The 11770-nt window shown below is 31.1% G+C and overlaps 1 protein-coding gene across 1 annotated transcript in view; it reads right to left on the bottom strand.

Annotated features, from left to right (window-relative positions):
• Positions 1-8804, bottom strand: part of LOC107454070 (uncharacterized) — a gene marked incomplete in the record, with an annotated part of 21539 nt that extends 12735 nt beyond the window's left edge. The window contains 1 exon segment of the mRNA XM_071177865.1: positions 8506-8804.
• Positions 8805-11770: the final 2966 nt, after the last annotated feature.

Genomic DNA, 11770 nt, shown 5'->3' with positions numbered 1-11770 from the left:
GACTTTGCAAAAGCATTTGCATCTGCCATAGTGGTTGGGATTGAATTTTGATTTAGATCTCGGGCATTTTTAGCCAAGGAATCAGCTATTTCATTGAACTCTAGGTTCACATGGGCGGGAATCCACTGCAAGAAGCAATTTTTCCGGAGACGCTGAAGTTGTCCAAGTTGTTCTATGATATTCAGGACAGGGCTTGAGGTACCTTTGCTGAGGGCCTGTAAGGCAGACCTGCAATCTCTGAAGATGGTGATACCACTAAGCTGCTCCGAAGGTTCAAGATTGATGTACGTTTCGATAGCCGTAGAAATGGCTATCAATTCTGCAGTAAAACTAGATGCTATTTTTCCAGCACCAGTTGCGAACTCTCGTTTTTGATCATTAGGTAGGAGCAGTACCACTCCCGCACCTCCGTTGGTGAAAGTGAAGTCAATCGCAATATATTCATCACAGATCCAATTTGGAAGCTGCATATAACTAATATATTGTGTTTTTTCCAAGATAAAAATTTATAAGGGAATAACTAAGGGACTAATTTTAATCTATGTTAAAAAATCCTAAATGACGCCATTGTTTTAATTGTTTAACTAAACTTTACATGCTATTCCGCTGTGCAAAAACTATTACACTTAGAAACTTGAACTTACAAATCAATGTAGAAAAATGTGCATGGAATACATGGAGTATAATGAAACTAATATCCGATAGTACGATAGAAAATTATTAACTATTAAACTTGCGGTAAAAAGTACCTCTCTGCAAGCCACCAGAATTCAACTACAGAGTTGACAAACTGAAAAGGCCAGTTTTTTTTATGAACTCAGCTTTCTTTTTGATATTCAAATTTGTTCGAAAATAATTGATAGCACTATTAAGTGTTTTTCGCGAATTTTTTTCTCACTTTTACCTCATTCACGGCTTTTTGACAAATTCAATTTTAATAACGCATTGTAATTTAAAGTATAGAAAAAAAGTGAGTTTAGATAAACCATGAAGTTTCAAATGCTGAAAAAAAATCAAAATATTAAAATGTGGACGAATTATGGCCGAATTAGGCAATAGGGAAGTGATCATACCACAATTCGTTCGCATTTTGTTGTTCTGAAATATGATATTTTGAATTTTCTTTTCACCATCTGAAACTCTAATTGAATTTACTCTTTGTTTACCTGAACACACTATTTTCTATACTTTAATTTTTAAGACAAAAAAACGGAATTTGCTTTTAATTTTTAAATTACTTTTTAGAATATACTTTAATTCTTAAATTACTTTTTAGAATATACTTTAATTTTTAATTTACTTTTTAGAATATACTTTGATTTCTAAATTGCAAAAAACAGAATTTACTTTTAATTTTTAAATTACTTTTTAGAATATACTTTAATTTCTAAATTACAAAAAAACAGAATTTACTTTTAATTTTTAAATTACTTTTTTGAATATACTTTAATTTTGAAATTACTTTTTAGAATATACTTTAATTTTTAAATTACTTTTTAGAATATACTTTAATTTTGAAATTACAAAAAACAGAATTTACTTTTAATTTTTAAATTACAAAAAACAGAATTTACTTTTAATTTTTAAATTACTTTTTAGAATATACTTTAATTTTTAATTTGCAAAAAACCGAATTTACTTTTAATTTCTAAATTGCAAAAAATAGAATTTACTCTTAATTTTTAAATTACTTTTTAGAAAATATTTTAGTTTCTGAATTACAAGAAACTGTCGATAAAACAGAATTTACCATGAAGCGTTTCTCCCGTTATATTAACCATTTACATAAGTTATAGTGTAATTTTTTCCCTACTTTTAACTCAAATTTTTTTATGTATGTCACATTTTGTCTAATAAGTCTTTACTGTCTCTTGCTCTTCTAATTTGTTCCGTTGCACTGAGCTTTTGGAGCCCTCTCCAGACTGTTCTGACGATACCGTTCGAAAACAAACTGAAAAGTTTTATCGGTATACATCTTAAGAGAAGAGTGGATAGATTCTTTCCTTACTTTTTTGTTATAAATAAACGATTTTGTGTGAAATTCAAATGCTTTGAAATCAAACTTTTAATTTTAATAAGTATTTCACAACACTGCACTGACTAGAACTTTGGTCACTTTTTTATCAAATTAAAAATTCATTTAACGCGTTCACGTCGGGGTGACCCACCGATGGGTCACGCTAGATTGTCACATCGGGCGGCGCACCGGAGTAAAAACTGGTAACAAATAAATTTCATTTTTTTAGTTTTTTTCCGGGAATAATGAAAATTCATAACTACCAATTGTTTTTAACGGATGCAATTTTTACACTAAATTGCTTCTTCACTGTGATAAATTTCCTTACAGTGAATTGTTATTGTTGAGAATAGATTAACTCCTCCCGAATATTATCTAATATTGAAATAGTTCTTCTACCAGTATTTTCTCTTTTCCGTCCCGCTTTCAGGCGCAACACTCGGCGTGAACGTGTTAAAATGTGCATTTAGCAATTGAGAACTTGATTGTTGCAGTAAAAGTTGAACTATCAAATCACATTTAGTAGGAATGATCTTTAAGCTTGTAAAAATAATGAATTTTATTTCATTATTTCTTAAAGATTTTTTTTTATTGCAGTTAAACTTTCAGAAAGAAATTATTATTATTAAATAAAGAATAATAACGTCATGTGAAATTTATGAATTACATCAATTTAAAATTCAACAATTAAACGATAGACTCAAAAGTTGAAGAAATTTAGAGCGGGCATCAAAATCTGTGTGCGCTGGAACAAACCCATTTTTTCACTCGATTTTTTGCTTTCATTTGATTGAGTAGGAAATATTTCAATATTTTCATTCAGAGTCGTGATGGTTCAGGGGATAGAGCATTCGCCTTCCAATGGGGTGACCCGAGTTCGAATCCCAGCGATGACTAGTCGATATAAATTATGCATCGGGCTTACACAGACCACAGTGCTGACGTAAAATATCCTCAGTGGTAGATAGATCATGGGTTAGAGTTCCCTTGCCGTTATGCTAACCGGGGGAGGTCTTCGTGGTTTTCCTCGCTATGTATCGCAAACGCGGTTCCATTATAAAGTCCTTCACGAAGGCAAATTTCTCCCAATACTTGATCCAGGAGTTTCTTTGTCTTCTGGATTGGGTTCAAAATTACAAGATTTCGGAGTTAAAAATTAATGGTCATAAACCCGAAAATTAGGTCAGCTGCTCATTGACGGTTATAAAATAAAATAATTTTTTTTTCATTCTGTGTCTCAAAACTGATGTATTCATTTATAGCACTAAAACGACGATCAATGTTTTTAATTTGTGCTTTTCACATTAATTTCCACGGTTCTGTAAAGTAAGAATACAGTGAAACTTGTTAAATGTTCTTACCCTGAGAATAGGTCTCTCACCATGTCCATAGAAAAAGGTATGGGTATAGGGATCATTCTAGGTGGGCCTCTCATCATCATCCCCATACTAGCTCCGTGAAGCAGTGCTTTCATCATGAAATCCGAATGATGACCATCTACTAAAGCAAACATCAGTAACAGACTGATGGCTGTATATTTATATGCTAACATCTCCGACGTCTGTAACGAAAAAAATATAAAAAGTTAATCTCTATATGTAAAAAAACAATACCATCCCTCAAAAAGACAAAACTCTCTCTTTTTTTCAGAGAGTTAGAACGCGAAAATTTAGATCAAGTGCTCTTTGTGAGATAAGTAGAAAAACTGAACAAGTTTATTTTCGATATTTTGGAATTAATTGGGTAGTTAAGGAATAATTAGCCTAATTAGCAACAATGCTGAATAACACGCTTTAACACCTTGGGGACGGGTGATTCCTAAAAACATTCATACAAAATCAGAATCAAGATGTAAATAAATAAAAAACGGTAGCTTAAATGTAGGCGTTGCTAATTTGACAGTTTTATTTTGCTTTTACTTTAATTATTGTTAGTTTAATCATATATATAATCAATGTTAGTTCAAAGTATAACTAAATAATTTTATTTTGAACTAAAGTAATGATGAATTAAATAAATCAAACAATTATAACACCGCTAACAAATAAATTGCTAAAAAACTACTTTGGTTACCAGTTTTATCTTTTTACCCTGATTGATACGGTTTTATGCTGGCACGTATTTGTGACAGTCGGCGCGAAAGGGTTAACTATGATAGAAATCTCAAATTGGGATCATGTGTTCCTTATCAGATACAAAGAGAAACTAAAAAACATTTCGATATTTTGTAAGTATCTGGATAATTAGCTTGATTGACATCACGAATAAAAAGATAATTGCTCACAGTAGTTTAATTTAGTTAAAAAAAAAGATAATTTCAATGGCTATTACAGACTTACAGGGGTTGGACAAAACTATGGAAACTTCTATACTTAATTTTTTATATTTCTTAAGAAGTACTTTGAGAATTATTTTAAAACTTCAGAAGAGTTTAGGTTGTGCGATTTCTCAGACAAATCAATAAAGTTTAAAGGTTTGAGAAACCGAGAATAAATTACAAGCGTAAAAAAATATTTTTGAACACCTTATGTCAAAAAATATAGCGATACACATGTAATTTCTGTCAAAAAATTTGCTTAATTTATGCAATAACTGTATAAAATTACGTAAAACCTAGCTTAAATATTCATGAAGATATGAATATTCTTATAAGAACAAATTTTTCTTACTTTACATTTTCTTACTATAACTGCAGAAATATTCAATAAAATTAAGTAAACTTTTTACAGTAATTTTTAATTAATAATAAAAATATCACTTTAAAATTTGAAGAAAATTTGTTAAAAATTGCCCAAGATATGAGTATTTAAGTAATCCTTTCATAGTGCGCATGCGCGGAAAATATTGAATTTTTTTTCATAATTTTCCTATGAATTGTATTTGATTACTTAAAAAAAAAGTCCGATTTAAGTGTCCTTTAAATATAAAATGTTTCTAGCAATTTTCTAAGTAACTTTTTACTTCTTTATTAAAAACCGTAAATGATAAGGGGTTTTCTATGAATTTTATTTTATATCATACAACAAAATTTAAAAACAATTGACAATTCTCTAATATGATGGTTAGGACAACAAAATGTGATGGTATTTGGAAATAAAGCATCATTTAATAGGGTGAGGTCCTATATAATGTCGATATAATTTGTACTAAATCTTGTTTAATAATACAACATAAAATATTTGGAAAATCCCTAGACATTCTTAGCCTCAAATTTACAAAAAATTATTAGAAAATTGAGAGAAATTTCCTTAATTTTCAAGATATTCAAATCAGATTTGTTTCATAAGTATTCAAATATGACTCAGAACAAAATTATGAAGAAAAAATATTTCCGTGCAGTATAAAAGAATGACTTTAAATGCTCATATCTTGCGCAATTTTTAACAGTTTTTAAATTTTAAAATATTTTTTGTTATTATACTTTGTTGTGTATTAATTAAAAATTACACAATTTTTTTTCTTCATTTTATTGAATATTTCTGCAGTTATAGTAAAATAACGTATGCCAAAAAGATTATAGATTTTCGTAAAAAAGTCCATATCTCATGAATTTGTTTACATCATGAGCTATGTTTACGAAATTTTTTGCAGTTACTGCATATAACTAAAGAAGTTGATACAAGTTACTGCTGTATAGGACGTTTTGCATAGAATGTTTAAAAGCACTATTTTTTGTTCGTAATTTATTGCCAGTCCCTCAAACCTCTAAACGTTTTAAACTTTATTAATATGTATGGGAAATCGCATTGACCTAAACACATCTTAAGTTATAAAATGATTCTCTTCTTATTTCTTGAGACATATAAGACTACCGCTATAATTATTCAACATCAATTCCTTAGTATCTATCGAAAATGCCGAACTTCCTCTATCACCTCACTGGCTGCTAACCACAACGATCTGACCTAATACAAATAGTGCTCAAATTCACAATGAATGGGATAGAGCTAAAGCTCAATGCTAGGACTAGAACCTTCCTTTATCTAAAACCGCAAGATTTAATCGAGTTAGTATGGCTTATATACTAGTGAGATGTTACTTAATAATCGTAGTGGTAGTTACGCCACACATTATTATTTTTATAAATAATATGCACGGAAGAGCCATTACATTATGACCACTCTGCTAATAACATGTAGGACCACCTTTAGCCCTCAAAACTGCTAGCACCCGCCGTGGCATTGATTCCACAAGGTGCTGATATGTAGTCTGAAGTATCTGGTACCAAGCGCTCACCAACTGGTCTTGGAATTCCCTCACGTTGCGAGGGGGTAGCGTGGCAGCACGAATTTAATTTCCAAGTAAGACCACAAATGCTCTATTGGATTAAGGTCAGGTGAATTTGGGGGCCAAGACATGACTTGAAAGTAACTGGAATGCTCCTCGAACCAATCCATGACGATTCGACCCTTATGACATGGTGCATTATCCTGTTGGTAAGTATTTATTCCGGCAGGAAAAACTGTTGCCATGAATGGGTGAACCTGGTCTGCAACTATGTTCAAGTAGCTTACAGACGTCAGGGATTGTTCTATGAGGATTATGGGTCCTAATGTGCCCCATGAAAACATTGTTCATGGGCGAAAAACCATGAAAATCTGGGCGAGCCCATTGTTATAGTTGAAGGGTGGTCATAATGTAATGGCTCTTCGGTGTATTTAGACTGCTGAAAAAATTGCATTATTTTGTGGTCAGGAAACTTAAAATAGTTTTTATTAAATTTGATAAAAATTAATCCTTTAAATAGTTCAACTTAACATAGTTTCTACATATGCATAGTTAAGAATAAAAAATATATTAAACCTTGTGTTGTTTTCGATATAACACACTCATTTAGCGTAAACATTATTTATTAATACTTTTTAAGAATTAAATTCATTGTTGCAAATACAATACAAGATTGATTGAAAAACACAAGTAGTCATAAGTATGTATACATACTTAATGCTAAATATTATTGTTTTCCGTTAATACTGTATTCTCTTCCAAACACTACACTTCAACTAACATTAGAACTCAAACAAGTTAATAACTAACAACATATTGCCGAAACATAGAAAAGTGTTTGCAAATGAAGTGCAATGGCCTTTTGAATTCCTTGATAAAACTGTTATTAACACATGTAAAGATACATTCTTTTAAAGTATGCAGCAGAATTTTATAAAACAGCAGAGGTATTTTTCTTTTAGTGATTAAGATAGGCCGGGATAACCTGGTTGGCTGGGCGCTGGAGTCATGTTCGTGAGAACGGGAGTTCGAATCCATCCGGCTGAAGACTACCCATGTATCACATGGTGACTGGTGTACGTTAAACCTGTCGGATTACAAAGTCCTCCAACAAATTATACCTCGTGGAGTACCGAATTGGTGATTGATCGTTCTCTGGTTCAGGTCAAAATTACGCTTTGTGGAAGAATGAATGGAAGCATGAATGGGTCTGCTCTATAAACGGGTGCGACGTAAGTAGAATTCTTGGCCCTAGATGGCGCCACTAGAAGATTAGAACACTCGCATCCCCTCTGCCTTAATGTCCGACGACAACAACAGCAGGGATTTTGACAATTTAGCTGCCCTCTACGCATAAACATTTCTGGATGAAATTGTAAGAAGAAAACAAAGTGAAATGATTTTTATTTTTCGTTTTTCTACATTTTTACCATAAATGAGAAAATTTCTTTGATTTGTCTTTATGTTAACTTAACGAACTTGTTACAACATAAAGTTTTTGTATATTTATAATAATTTATATTAATATTTATAATTTATATTTATGCATTTTTTGTATATTTATATTTTGCATAGTATTATAAAGGAGTCATAATAGTGCACAAAAACGAAAAGAAAAAAAGCAAGAAAAAATGAGATTAAAAAAGAATATCAAGTAAAAAAATTTTCAAAAAATTCTAGATCTGAAAATTATATTATATTATGCTTTAATGCTTAGTACAGAATAAAATTTTAACAATGCTCCAAATTCCTGTTTCAAAACTGTTAAATAAGTTACTGTTAATATCTGTTTCAATACTGTTCTGCACAATTTAAGATGCTTATAGAAACAGCAGAAATTATCAGAAGTTTTTCTGAGGAAGGGAAAAATTTTTTCTTTTTTCAAAACAGTTAATACTATATCAATAATTAATATGAATTAAACGGTAGAAGAACCGGGTTTGTAAAATGCAAATAATATGCAACATACTTCATAAATGGCCAATAATTTCATGAAAAAATAGAAAATTACATCAATTTCAAATTATATCATGTTTTATTACGGAATCTAAAAATAATTTCGTTTTTATTTCTTTTCTGGTAGAGGTAAGAACGGAATGATTTTTCAACCAGTTTTTATTTTCAAAAATATACGATTGGTGTTTTAAGTAACATCGGTAAATAAAAGTTTCAACTTACTTCATGGGTATCCAATCATTTAATTAAAGGTTAATCAAACATCTATTGTCTTCTTCTTTTTCGACCTCAACTAGTTTTTTTACCATTCACACTAAAATACTGATTTCTTATCAAATAAGAAACAATGAATAAATGAGTTTTCAAGAACTAATACACAATGTAATCCATAGTTCTGTAAGAAAACACACATAAGTATTAACCAACTTGTTGCAGTTAACAAAATCAATGTAAATCCTAATGGAACAAACTACGCATAACAAACTCACGCTCCGACAACATTCTTAAAAAACTCTAATTTTTCTCTCATTTCATCATTATATAGCCAAAGGAAAGAAGGAACTTATATTCACGAGGAACTCAGATTTGAATTTTATTTAAACGAGCCGTGTCATTTTCCTAATATCTGGAGAGTAACTTTTCTGTGGCCACCGATTAGAACGAAATTACTCTCAAAAAATCGTTTGAATATCACTTCTTCTTTTATAATTTTTTTCACTGAAAGCTCTCATTCTTTTGTTATCCAAAATTGGATATTAATTAGAAGATGTGCAGTGATATTTTGTTGGATTTGCCCTAAAAATCCATTTAATCACTGTTATGGAGTCGCAAAAGACGCGGCTGGCAAAATAATGGCAAATGTTTGAAGGATGCATGCTCGTTTTAGTAGGTTATTCAGAGCTATAACAATCGTTTATCATAAAAATGAAAACAATTTATAATGTTTTACGTTTATTCTATGGTACTGTAAATCTTTAAAAATGCTATAACTGTAAAATAAATGTTGCTGAATAACTGTCATTTATTTAACAACAGTTAAATTAGCAAATAAGAAAATTAAATTAAAACACATAATAAGCATAAAAAATCATCAATGTCATCAATAGTAAAAAATGAAAAAAAGTGTTCAAATTTTATTAAGATGAGTCGCAGAAGCACTGTAGCCTTCTTTAAAAAGACAATATAAACTAAAATAAACTCAGTGCCCATAGAGGACCAAGGCCTACTGTGCCCATCTCTGTTTTCTTTGACCTTGGGCTCTGGGGTGCAGGAGCAGATGTTCCGGTTAGGTGGTCAGCCGAAAGCGAAACCCCCTGTGTTTAATTCCCAAGCATGCTTGGTACTCATTTATCGACCCACTGAAAAGCTGAGTCAACCTTGCCCGCCCCGAGGATCAAACCCAGGACTTGTGGCACGGGAGCGCGAAGCGCTACCACTCAGCCACCGGGTGTCAAAAAGACAATATAGTCGAATATATAATCTGCAAGAATTAATAATAATGATTCAGAGCTCGAAAAAACTCAGAAATTTTACCCGTCTCCGAGAACGGCTTGTCCAACAATGTACCCGTCCTCCTTTGTAACTAACCCGTAGCTTCTAAATAAATAAAAATAAAATGTTCTCTTATTTATTACTAACATTTATATAAATTGCACAATGAATTAGTAAGTACTAGGATTACAAATACTAGGATTACATTATACAGTAATAAAAGAAATACCAGGTTACTAATAGCAAAACCTAGTATTTCTTTTATGAAATAATTTAAATGACAAATGTCAAGTTATCTGGAATGTCAATTTATTCGAGGTACTGCGTTTTTTAAATGAATCAAATATGACGTTTGCCAGTTCCACATCAAGCGAATGATTTACAGAGGCTTCTGCACAGAAATCTGAAAGGGGTTTTCCATTTAGGTGGATGTTCATAATTGCGTTTAACTCTTCTTAAGACCAGTAAGTAATGTGTTTTTTTGTAAGTTCATTGCTGAAAAGCCTCTTTCAACCGTTGCAGTGCTCCCATACAGAGAAAACATTAATTCCACCATGCGCAGTATGTTGCTGTATTTCTAGATTAGAGGGTCATTTTAGAAGTGAGGGGCTAGACTCTTGTAAGATAACAAAAATTGAAAGTGTATCACGAACATTAACGGAAAAATGGCCGTCTGCGCGGACGTTGGATTCGAGAAATTTGTTGTCCGCGAGGAATTTTTGACCGCTGAGGACGGGCGGACGGGCGGTTTTTCGAGCCCTGATAATGATATATTTACAGGCAAAAGACAACATATCTACCGTATAGCCAAAATAGAATAATCATAGGCATTGCACAACTTATAACTAAACATATTCCAACGTTAAAATGATAATATACAGGGATCGGACAAAAATATGGAAACACTTCAATACTAACTTTATGTAAACAATCTTACTTTCAGCGAGCAAGGGTTTTGAAAAATTTTGCATGGCGAAATTGCTTATTTAATTTGGACGAACATGTTTGAAGCCTTTAGGAATGGTGTCTTTTTTACCCATTCAAAATTTACATCGATCAAAATGAGCGTAGGAAGTTAAAAGCCTTTTTTCACCACTATAATTTTAAAAGCATTCATCAATCTTATAGCATGATATCAAAATTGCTAGTATTAAAGATGCTATTAATATGCTAGTATTAAATATATTATTAACTTCCTTTCCTAATTTAGGTCGTTCCTAAATTTGTTTCAGCAAAAAGTACCCCGTTTCTAAAGGCTTCATAATTGTGTCAACAGTTTTGCCATGAAAAATCTTCCAAAATTTATGCTGCTAAAAAATTAATTGTTTGCATAGAAGTGTCCTATTTAAGTTTTGCATATTTCAAAAGTGCAAAACTTAAATAGTATCAAAAGTGTTTGCACATTTTTGTCCTATAGCAATTTTTCTATAACACTTGATGCTAATCAATTTTTCCTATATCAGCATTGATAAAAACCACTTTTCTTTAAAAAAAATTGTATTTCCAGTCACCATCTAGTATTTCCGTTCCTGCGCCCTATTGAAAATAAAATCGCAGATTTTTTTGATAAAACGAAATATTTTAACTATCACAGTATTTTAACAATTTAAGTAATAATATTTTCAGAGGTGCAATAATTTGAAAAAATTTGAAAAGTGATGACAAATGTTTTGTGGGTTTAAAAACATTTGTGGGTTTTGTGGGATTTTTAAAGACATAAGTTTCACGCCAATTCTAGAAATTCAGTTGGTCAATTGTGTCACAGATATTTAATTTTCAAATATTTCCGACCAGTATTTAAAGCATTTTGTTTCCTCAACCTTTTTCAACCAGTTTTCAAATATTTTTTGGAATGTAGGTACCCTTATTTAGTTTTAAAATCGAAAGCAGAGTTGCTTTTAAAGTAAAGTAAAATTTAAAACTTAATTATTTTGCTGGCTTGAAATTAAATTGAAATTTTTGTTTTTTAATTTAAAGTAAATTGATTATGACTTTTTAATATTTTATAGGACGTTGTGACCACTATTAGCGGAATGCATGTTTGCTCCAACCTTTGGAAACAGATAATGATAACCCAAA

Source organism: Parasteatoda tepidariorum, chromosome 2 (assembly GCF_043381705.1).
Source record: "Parasteatoda tepidariorum isolate YZ-2023 chromosome 2, CAS_Ptep_4.0, whole genome shotgun sequence".
Classification (NCBI taxonomy): Eukaryota; Metazoa; Arthropoda; class Arachnida; order Araneae; family Theridiidae; genus Parasteatoda; species Parasteatoda tepidariorum.
This window is presented reverse-complemented; position numbering and strand designations above follow the sequence as displayed.